Below are 10288 nucleotides of genomic sequence, written 5' to 3'. Positions count from 1 at the left end.
TGCTCACTGCGCAGGCGCGCGCCCGTGGGGCGGGGCCTGGGGCGGGGCCGGCCCGGGGAAGGGGCCGGGCGGGGTGGGGCCTGAGGAGCGGGCGGGGCCTGAGAAAGGGCCGGCCTTGTGAAGGGGCCGGACGGGGGTGGGGCCTGTGAGTGGGCGGGACGGTGGGCCTGTGGGTGGGCAGGGCATGGGCGGGGCCGACCTGCGGAGCCAGGGAACCGGTCCACGTCTTGGGTCCAGCCGGCGGGTGGATGGGTCGGGTGGTCCGACGAAGGAAGCACAAGACCTCCACACACCGATGCAAGGTGTCTGCACCTGCGGCGCTCAGGCGCGCTTCTGTGCAGACGGGCGCCTCCCACCCGGCCCAGGGATCCTGCGCGTTGTTCCGTGCGACCCGGCAAGCGTGCGGCACAGCCCCAAGTACCCAGAGTAGGGCCTGGAGGGGACCCCGTGTGGAGTCCAATGGGCGGGGAAGGTGTTGGTGTCTCGGGATGGGGGGTGTTCCCAGGGTGAGGTACTGGGCCCCAGTCTGGGCGTGCACGACGGAGGAGATGGCCGTGGGTCTGGGAGAGCCGGCCTTCCGCGTGCTCCCACAAGCTGTGCTTGGGCGGCTCTGTCTGCAGGGTCTTCGGAGACGCGGACACCGGCCCCCGTCCTTATCACCACAGGTCTCCCAGCCAGCGCTGGCCAGGGCCTTCAACCCACTGGGACTCTGCTGCCCCGCCCGTTCGCGTGTTCTCCTTGCAGGAGGAGCCCTCCCCTCATCTTCCCCTTGGGGAGCCCAAGGGTTTTGCCTCCTTCCTTCCGGCCGACCCAACAGGTGACCCTACCCCAGGCCTCCTGGAGACCAGCCCCCCACCGCACTCCCAATTAGGGCAGTGAATCCCAGCCCTCATCCTGCCCCCAGCGTTGTCTCTGGGAAGAGTGGGGGTGGTGTCCACAGAGGCCGCCCGCGCTCCAGAGTTCCTACCCCTGTGGGCCTGACGGGGGATTGTCATCCAAGTTGCCAAGATGGGCGTCATGGGCCGAGGGGCTTCCCTGGGACCCGCCTGGCTGCCCTCCCTCAAGCCAGACCCCTGCCTGGCAGGGTGAGCAAGGGTTGCAGGGCCCCAGAGGAGGAGGAAAACGGGGCAGGAAGCAGCCAGGGGAGGAATGTCCCAGGAGAGGGCGCAGTAGGGAGGAAATGCCTGGGCCAGCTGGGAGGGGATACAGGGGCAGGAGGGGGGGCGGGGCAGGGGCGGGGCGGGGACCCGCCCAAAGAGGAGCAAACCCCTGGGTTGCTGGGGCACTCCTAACCTATTAGAGCACTGGGCGCTAGGCTGGCATCCCTGCCTTCCTGGGGCTGAGTTCTGGGGCAGTCAGACAACAAACTGAAAACCAGGCCGGGAAATGCCACTTTTGGTGCCTGGCCGTGAATGGAAGGAACCAGGACTGAGCTACCTGGACAAACATCCAAACAGGGCAAACAGGGGCAAAGCCCTGGGTGGTGACCCCCTGCGTGGTGACGTTGCAAAGGCAAGGACACCCCTCCCCGGGGCTCCCCGGACGTCCTGAAGCATGTAGCTCACGCAGGCCTCCCCCTCCTCCCCACAACCTGAAGCCTTGCCTGCCCCCTTTTCCTGTCGTCAGCACCCCCCAACCTGTGAGAAGCAGAGGTTTCTATTGAAGCCCACTCCCCATAATCCAAACCAGCTGACTCCCAAGGACACAGAATTTCAGTACGTAGCTTTTCTATTTGTGAGAACATGGAGAAAGCAGGGAAAACACCTTGAAAAATTCACATCCAACCATTTCCGCAGATTTTAACTGCTTTCTGATGCAGCATATTAAATAAAATGGCAAACACACTTCTGTCACACCATCCCACGACCTTCTTAGAATACCTTCCAAAATAATTAGCAGCTTCTAGTTGAAGCTTCCCCTGGAGAAGGGAATGGCAACCCACTCCGGTGTTCTTGCCTGGAGAATCCCATGAACAGAGGAGCCTGGTGGGCTGCCGTCTATGGGGTCGCACAGAGTCGGACACGACTCAAGTAACTTAGCAGCAGCAGTTAAAGCTTCCTCTGGAGAAGGGAATGGCAACCCACTCCAGTATTCTTGCCTGGAGAATCCCATGAACAGAGGAGCCTGGAGAGCTACAGTCCATGGGGCCGCAAAGAGTCAGACACAACTGAGCAACAAATAATTTACTACTTAGACAAAACTTAAATCTAAACCTTTGCTTGGTACTTCTAAAATTCTGGACAGGCAGCTTCAGCACCTGACACTTGTTATCTTGGTTCTGGAGGCTAGAACTCTGGAGATCAGGGAGCTGGCGTGGTGGGTTCTTGTGAGTGGGTGTCTGGCCTGCAGACACCATCTTCTGGCTGAGTTGGGATGCAGAGGGGACACTAATCCTGTCGTGGTTCAGTCAGTTCAGTCGCTCAGTCGTGTCCAACTCTTTGCAACCCCATGGACTGCAGCATGCCAGGCTTCCCTGTCCATCACCAGCTCCCAGAGTTTGCTCAAACGCATGTCCATCGAGTCAGTGATGCGATCCAACCATCTCATCCTCTGTCATTCCCTTCTCCTCCTGCCTTCAATCTTTCCCAGCATCAGGGTCTTTTCCAATGAGGTGGTTCTTCACATCAGGTGGCCAAAGTGTTGGAGTTTCAGCTTTAGCATCAGTCCTTCCAATGAATATTCAGGACTGATCTCCTTTAGGATGGACTGGTTAGATCTCCTTGCTATCCAAGGGACTCTCAAGAGTCTTCTCCAACGCCACAGTTCAAAAGCATCAATTCTTCTGCACTCAGCTTTCTTTATAGTCCAACTCTCACATCCATACATAACTACTGGAAAAGCCATAGCTTTGGCTAGATGGACCTTTGTCAGCAAAATAATGTCTCTGCTTTTCAATATGCTGTCTAGGTTGGTCATAGTTTTTCTTCCAAGGAGTAAGTGTCTTTTAATTTCATTGCTGCAGTCACCATCTGCAGTGATTTTGGAGCCCCCAAAAATAAAGTCTGCCACTGTGTCCATTGTTTCCCCATCTATTTGCCAAGAAGTGATGGGACTGGATGCCATGATCTTAGTTTTCTGAAAGCTGAGTTTTAAGCCAACTTTTTCACTCTCCTCTTTCACTTTGATCAAGAGGCTCTCTTGTTCTTCTTTGCTTTCTGCCATAAGGGCAGTGTCATCTGCATGTCTGAGGGTATTGATATTTCTCCTGACAATCTTGATTCCAGTTTGTGCTTCATCCAGCCTGGCACTTCACATGATGTACTCTGCATTTAAGTTAAATAAGCTGGGTGACAATATACAACCTTGATGTACTCCTTTACCAATTTGGAACCAGTCTGTTGTTCCATGTCCAGTTCTAACTGTTGCTTCTTGACCTGCATGCACATTTCTCAGGAGGGAAGTCTGGTATTCCCTTTTGTCTTCAAGAATTTTCCACAGTTTGTTGTGATCCACACAAAGGCTTTGGCATAGTCAATAAAGCAGATGTTTTTCTGGAACTCTTGTGCTTTTTTGATGATCCAAGGGATGTTGGCAATTTGATCTCTGATTCCTCTGCCTTTTCAGAATCCAGCTTGAACATGTGGAAGTTCACAGTTCATGTACTGTTGAAACCTGGCTTGGAGAATTTTGAGCATTACTTTGCTAGCGTGTGAGATGAGTGCAATTGTGAGGTAGTTTGAACACTCTTTGGCATTGCCTTTCTTTGGGATTGGAATGAAAACTGACCTTTTCCAGTCCTGTGGCCACAGCTGAGTTTTCCAAATTTGCTGGCATATTGAGTGCAGCACTCTCACAGCATCATCTTTCAGGATTTGAAATAGCTTAACTAGAATTCCATCACCTCCACTAGCTTTGTTCGTAGTGATACTTCCTAAGGCCCACTTGACTTCACATTCCAGGATGTCTGGCTCTAGGTGAGTGATCACACCTTCGTGGTTATCTGGGTCATGAAGATTTTTTTTGTACAGTTCTGTGTATTCTTGCTACCTCTGCTTAATATCTTCTGCTTCTGTTAGATCCATACCATTTCTGTCCTTTATTAAGCCCATCTTTGTATGAAATGTTCCATTGGTATCTCTAACTTTCTTGAAGAGATCTCTAGTCTTTCCCATTCTATTGTTTTCCTCTATTTCTGTGCAATGATCACTGAGGAAGGCATTCTTATCTCTCTTTCATATTCTTTGGAACTCTGCATTCAAATGGGTATATCTTTCCTTTTCTCCTTTGCCTTTCGCATCTTTTCTTTTCTCAGGTATTTGTAGGGCCTCCTCGGACAACCTGTTGTGGGGCCCCACCCTAATTACTCCCGAACCTGACTATCCCCAAGGGCCCAGCCCCAAATACCATTCCATGGAGGCTAGAGCTTAATCAGTGGGAAAATCAGTGTTGTTGAAGCTACCTGGCTTCTGCACTTTGTGTGGGAACCTAGGCGAGCGGCTGAATACAGAGAGCTGCCAGGTGTCTCAACAATTCTTTTTATAATTTTATTTATGTTGTTTTATTTTTGACTGCTCTGTACAGGCTTTCTCTAGTTGCAGTGCACAGGCCCCTCATTGCGGTGGCTTCTCTGGCTGCGGAGCACGGTCTCCAGGTGCGTGGGCTGCAGTAGTTGTTGCAGCACACTGGCCTAGTCGCCCCAGGGCATGTGGTTCCCAGACCAGGGATGGAGCCCATGTCCCCTGCATTGGCAGGCAGATTCCCATCCACTGCTCCGCCAGGAAGTCCTCTCCCAACGCCTTGTCTTAAGTCCCACTGCAGGTCCTTCTGTTGCTGCTCTGGCTCGGGGGCGTGTGGGGTCGTCTGCTGTCGTGCTTACCACTCAGTCCCACGCCAGCAAGCTTGAGTGTTGGCCCCAGACTTTGGCTGTTACAGAAAATACTTCTGCGAACATTCTCATCCACGTGTTTGGACACACACGTACACATGCCCATGTGTCTGCTGAAGTAGAACATGCTGTATTCACTTCTAGAAGATAGTCCCAAACAGCCTTCCAAAAATTCACACAAAAATAAAGGTCCATGCTTCTAGCTGCGGTGCAGGAGCCTTGCCAAGTCCGGGCACCGGCAGCCTTTCTGGTAAGGTGCAGAGCGTCCACGTGGCTCTGGCTCTCGCCGTGTGGCATGGCAAGGGAGGCCTGCACCTCGCAGGACCTCTGTCCCATCTGCAGCACCTCCTGTGGGGCGCGCTTAGATGCCTCGCTCACCTTCTATTCAGTCCTTTTCTTATTGATGTGTAGGAGTTCTTTATATATTCTGGAGATAGCTCTTCTGTTGGTTACAGTCAGTTCTCAACATTCTCAAAGCTGTTCTCTCTGTGGTCTCCAGGAACTCTGACTCACCTTTCCTGGGTCATAGCGTTCTCCCCGACGCGAGTGCGCTGTCGGTGGCTCGGCTGCACGGACCCCGCGGGCAGCACCATCGCGCGGCCTGGATGGAGCCCACCCGGCACATGGGCTCCCCCGTGGGGCCCGTCTGGCCTCCTGCGAGCAGGTCACTGGGTGTGACAAGCTCTCGGCGGGGCCAGGAAAGCCACAGAGTCACCCCTAGAAGCACGAGAGTGGAAACGTGCACCGCGGGGGCAGGAAGCTGGCTCTTCCGGGGAGGGGGCGGGGGGGCACGTCCATCAGCGGTGCCCTCGCAGGCCCCCCAGTGCCGATGGCGTGGACAAGCGCGGCCTCGCAAGCACGTGGGCTTGCAGAGACAGGACCTGGGAATATGGGGAGGGGCCACGTCTGCACCCTCCCCTCACCTGGCTGGCCTTCCACCCGCTCAGTGGTGAGCGGCCTGTGTTTCCCTCTCAGCCAGTCGGTCAGCCTTTGCCTTCTGGGGAGGGCCTCTGCGTCCTGCTTGAGCACTGCCCACACCGAGGCTGCCACGTGCCCAAGTCCCAGGAAGAGGGCAGTGCGGTGCGAGGCGCGTCACCACACAGCCAACACGTGACTGGGTCAGTGTGGGGCTGGGCCTGCCCAGGTTCCGGGTAGCCTGAAGTCAATGGGACCCTAACTCAAAAAAGGCAAAATCGTTTTGATAAAATTAGGAACATACTTATTCAGAATGAGAGGGAAAAAATCATAACAAATCAAACATGTAAAAAACCAAGAAATGGCACAAAACATCACAAAATCTAGAAAAAGACAACTTTTACTCATAACTGCCTGCTACCCCACTGTGATTCTTCTCTCATCTACGGTTTAAAAGTGTTTTTGGCTGCACTGGGCAGCTTACAGGATCTTGGTTGTCCAACCAGGGATTGAGCCCTGGCCCTGGACAGTGAAAGCTATGGGTCTTAACCACTGGACCACCAGGGAATTACGTCAGCTGCATTTTCTTATTGTCTCTCTTTATAACAGTATCATAGTCCAGGGAGAAAAGAGAGAGATAATTTAGTTCCTGTGGCATAACTGATCAGAAAACAGTGATGGTGGCTTTTTGGGTTTATTTGCATATTTATTTTTGGTTGTGCTGGTGTTTGCCCTGTGCTCTGCCTTTCCTGGTTTTGAGGAGCAGGGGACACTCTCTAGCCGCAGCTCGTGGCTTCTCACGGCGGGGGATCAGTTGTGGAGTAGGGCTCTAGCAGCTCCGGAGCTCTGGGTCAGGAGTCGCGGCCCACAGGCTTCAGTCACTCCGAGGCATGCATTATCTTCCAGACAAGGGCTCAAACCCAGACCCCTGCGTTGGCAGGTGGATCCTTATCCACTGTACCACCAGGGGAGTCCTGTGGCTGCTATTTCACAAGAGTTTCTGCTTGACGAGTCATTGCTGGTTGTATCATATGAACAGTTAGGACTGCTGAAACACCTGGAGAGAACTTGGTCAACTTCTCTCATCTGTAAGCTGGGAAGCCTCAGGGCTGCGTCCTTTCCTTGGGTCGTGACTAATCTAAATGACCCGGCCGATCTGACGGAGCTCCTTACGTTATGTCCTTGTCACTGGCCATCAGGGACCACAGTATCTTGTGGATGTCAGTATTTCTTGTTAAGTCAGGGGATGTTTAATCCTCTCCCAAAGCTGGTGTGATTCACGCCTTCCTGCTGGGCAGCTGTGATAGGAGTTCCTGGAAGCTGTTTTCTGCTCCAGGATGTCTGGCCGTGACTTCCCAAGCAAGTGGCTTCCCCACTGACCCCCAACTGATGTTCCCACAACCAACTTCCCCTTGGCCAGACCCCCAGAGTGCCCCCCAGGATCACTCCAGCCAGAGGGAAGCGTGACGGGGCACCCGAGAGAGTGTAGGAACTACTGTGGTCACGTTGCCTTCATTTAGCAAGTTTTTAAAAAAATATTTTTTTTATTGAAGGATAATTGCTCTACAGAATTTTGTTGCTTTCTGTCAAGCCCAACATGAATGAGCCATAGGGATACATATGTCCCCTCTCTTTTGAGCCTCCCTCCCGTCTCCCTCCCCCTCCCACCCCTCCGGTTGATACAGAGCCGCTGTTTGAGTTTCCTGAGCCATACAGCAAATTCCCGTTGGCTGTCTACTTTACATAGGGCGTTTAGCGAGTTTTGCAAAGCCTCGTGGGCATGTGGCCAAGGCCCTGTGTGAACCAGGCCGCCGCGTGGACCCTCCCTGGGTGTCTCTGTCCCTCTTTGCCCACTGCCACGCAGTCCCACTGTGCCGGTGTCACGGTCCAGTCCCGGCCAGCAGGAGCCCCTGTGTGTGTTAAGGCTGTGGGCAGGTCCGCGTTCCCGCCCAGTGACTGAGCCCTGTTCTCGGCATTCTGGAGCCCGTGGCCCCTTCCTTCGTCGTCAAGAGCCTCAGCACGACATCTCTGTTCAAAGCTTTGTGCCCAGGGTTTGTTTTAATCACATGTGGTAAAGTGATGGGGACACTGCCTGTGGATGAAGAATTTATTATTCACGTTGCTTAAGAGAAGGGGCGGCACGTCCAGAGTAGAGGTTTGGGTCAGGAGGCAGAAGTGAAGAAAGCGTGGCCCAGAACCGTCGCGGGGGTTGGCAGGAAGGAGTGGTGTGCTGCACAGGACCATGGAGGAAATTCAGGACTGGGTGGCTTGAGTGATCCGGGCAGGCCTGAGCACCGGGGCAGCCCCTGGTTGTCCAGTGCCAGCCTGGGGGTGATGGGGGGGCATATTGAGGCACCGCGTGCACGCAGGTGAAGGGGCCGACTGGGGTGAGGGCTCTGGACCCACCCATCTGGGGAGGGGCGCAGTCCTGGGGGGCGGCGGCTCCAGGACCAAGGCCCCAAAGGCCGGAGCACCGAGAACACAGTGAAAGTGAAAGTTGCTCCATTGTGCAGGACTCTTTGCGACCCATGGGGACTCCCCAGGCCAGAATACTGGAGTGGGGCGCCGTTCCCTCCTCCAGGAAAGAAGAACACAGGAAATAAGCAAAAATCGTCAGTGCAGTCAGACATGGATGGGGGCAGATAAAAGCAAACCGTTCTTAGTTGCTTACAGATACAGGCCAGGACTCATTTAAGAGAGAAAACAGACTTTTGTTTAAGAGAAAGAAGAGGGGGAAAGCCTGCTGGTGCTACTGGCAGGAACCCCGGCCCACTGATCAGCCAGAGACTGTGACGAGAATCCTAACAGAAAAGTGAATGAGTGAACAAACGAAGAAGGAGAAAAGACCGAAAGGCAAAAACCAACCTAAGGGCATCGAGGGGAGAATGAAGCCTAATTCAGCCTGTTCTTTCCCCAGGAAAATTTCAGGTGGACGAAAACCACGCCATGCCGCAGTGGTCCCGCTGCTGGGCCCACCCAGAACTCAACAGCCTCTGCACCAAGGCCTCAGCTGACAGCAACTAGAACGATTTCCTCTCCCACTGCTGGCGCCACCCCCAGGGACAGCCCCGCCGCTCCAGGCTGCCCAGGGCAGGCCTGGCCCCGAGCCCACGACCGGAGTCTCAGTGAGGGCGTCCCTGGACTGTGCAAAGGGTGCTAGCGGCCACACCCCGCCTCCCGCCCTGTGACCCCGCTGCCCCTGGCCCTCAGCCCTGGTGATGGAAAGACCCCGAGCTCAGCCCACCAGCGGCAAGGCCCCCGAGTGGCCCATTCCCACGTGATAGGAGTAAGGGACTTTAGGAATCTCTGGTCTCACATGAATACACTGAAATCCCACGTGTCTCCAGGTGCACGAAGGCCACGCATGGGGTCAGGGAGAGCTGGTTCTTTCAGGCTGACACACACACACACACCCGGGTCACTCTCACAGCCCGGCCCCAAGGGCACCCAGAGGGCTGAACTGAGACGCAGACGGGCCTCCTCGGGCAGCCTTCTCCAAACTCCAGTCCAGCAAGTGGGCCTCCAGAGGGTCTCTGTCTCGTTCCAGGCCTTAATCTCCCGTCATTCAAGTGCCTTGGCCAACTCACCCCACGCCAGCTTCTAAAGCTTTCCACTGCCCTTTCCTCTGTTAAAGGGGACACGTCCTGCTGCTGGGCACTGGCGACGCCCTGAGCGTGGGATCCTTTAATAATGCTCCTCCCCTTGCGGCCTCCCCACGTGGGCCTGCCTCTTTTTTCCAGGATCTGTGTCCTTTGGTCTAACCGCGCCTGATTAAAACAAGTCCCCAGGACGGAGTTTAGGACAGTCTTCAAGAGGCTTTCTCTTCTGAAGTCCCCACGGGGCCTCTGTTGTGTCAAATCTCCCCCCCACCCCGTCTCCCCCCGACAAGGACATTAGGGCCCAGTCAGATAATCCAGGATCATCTCCTCACTGTAAGACCCTTAACTCAATCGCAGCTGCGAAGTCCCTTCAGGGCAGCAGCCCCACTCAGGGCACGGGGTGGCCAGCCGCTCGCGCACTGCCATGCCCCTCGCAACTCCTGGCAACTGTGGTCAGGGGCTTCTGTCTCGGGATCTGTCTCAAGTCTCACAAGCACTCTTGCGTGTGGGCATCGCTCTCCATCGGGTTTGTGGCCAACAGACCTTTCTGCCACATGTCCTTCCTTCTGTGAGGATGCCTGACCTCCTGGAAGGACACCAGTTATCACCAAGGAGGGTCAGTGGTGACGACCGTCCTCAGAGCTGGACCCTCAGAATCGTCTCTTTTGACCTCATCTCAAAGCACAGTTTTTGCTGGATTTAAATGACCTGGCTGACAGTGACTGACTTTGTTTTCCTTTCCTTTCTGTTGGCTCTGGTAGCTTCTGCTGGAAGGCCAGGGCTCCTTCTTGCTGTTTGGCTCTTTGAGGTAATGGATCCTTCCCCCTCTGGCCGCATTGGAGGCCCCCCTCTGGCTGTGCCGTCCGCGCTTCACCTGGACGCTCCTGGGTTCTGCTGCTTTGGCCTTCTCCTCCGGCTATGCAGCTCAGCTCCATGCAGTGGCTGGATG

Source organism: Cervus canadensis, chromosome 26 (assembly GCF_019320065.1).
Source record: "Cervus canadensis isolate Bull #8, Minnesota chromosome 26, ASM1932006v1, whole genome shotgun sequence".
In the NCBI taxonomy this organism is placed as follows: Eukaryota; Metazoa; Chordata; class Mammalia; order Artiodactyla; family Cervidae; genus Cervus; species Cervus canadensis.
The sequence above is the reverse complement of the archived record's forward strand: the minus strand, read 5'-3'. Positions refer to the sequence as shown.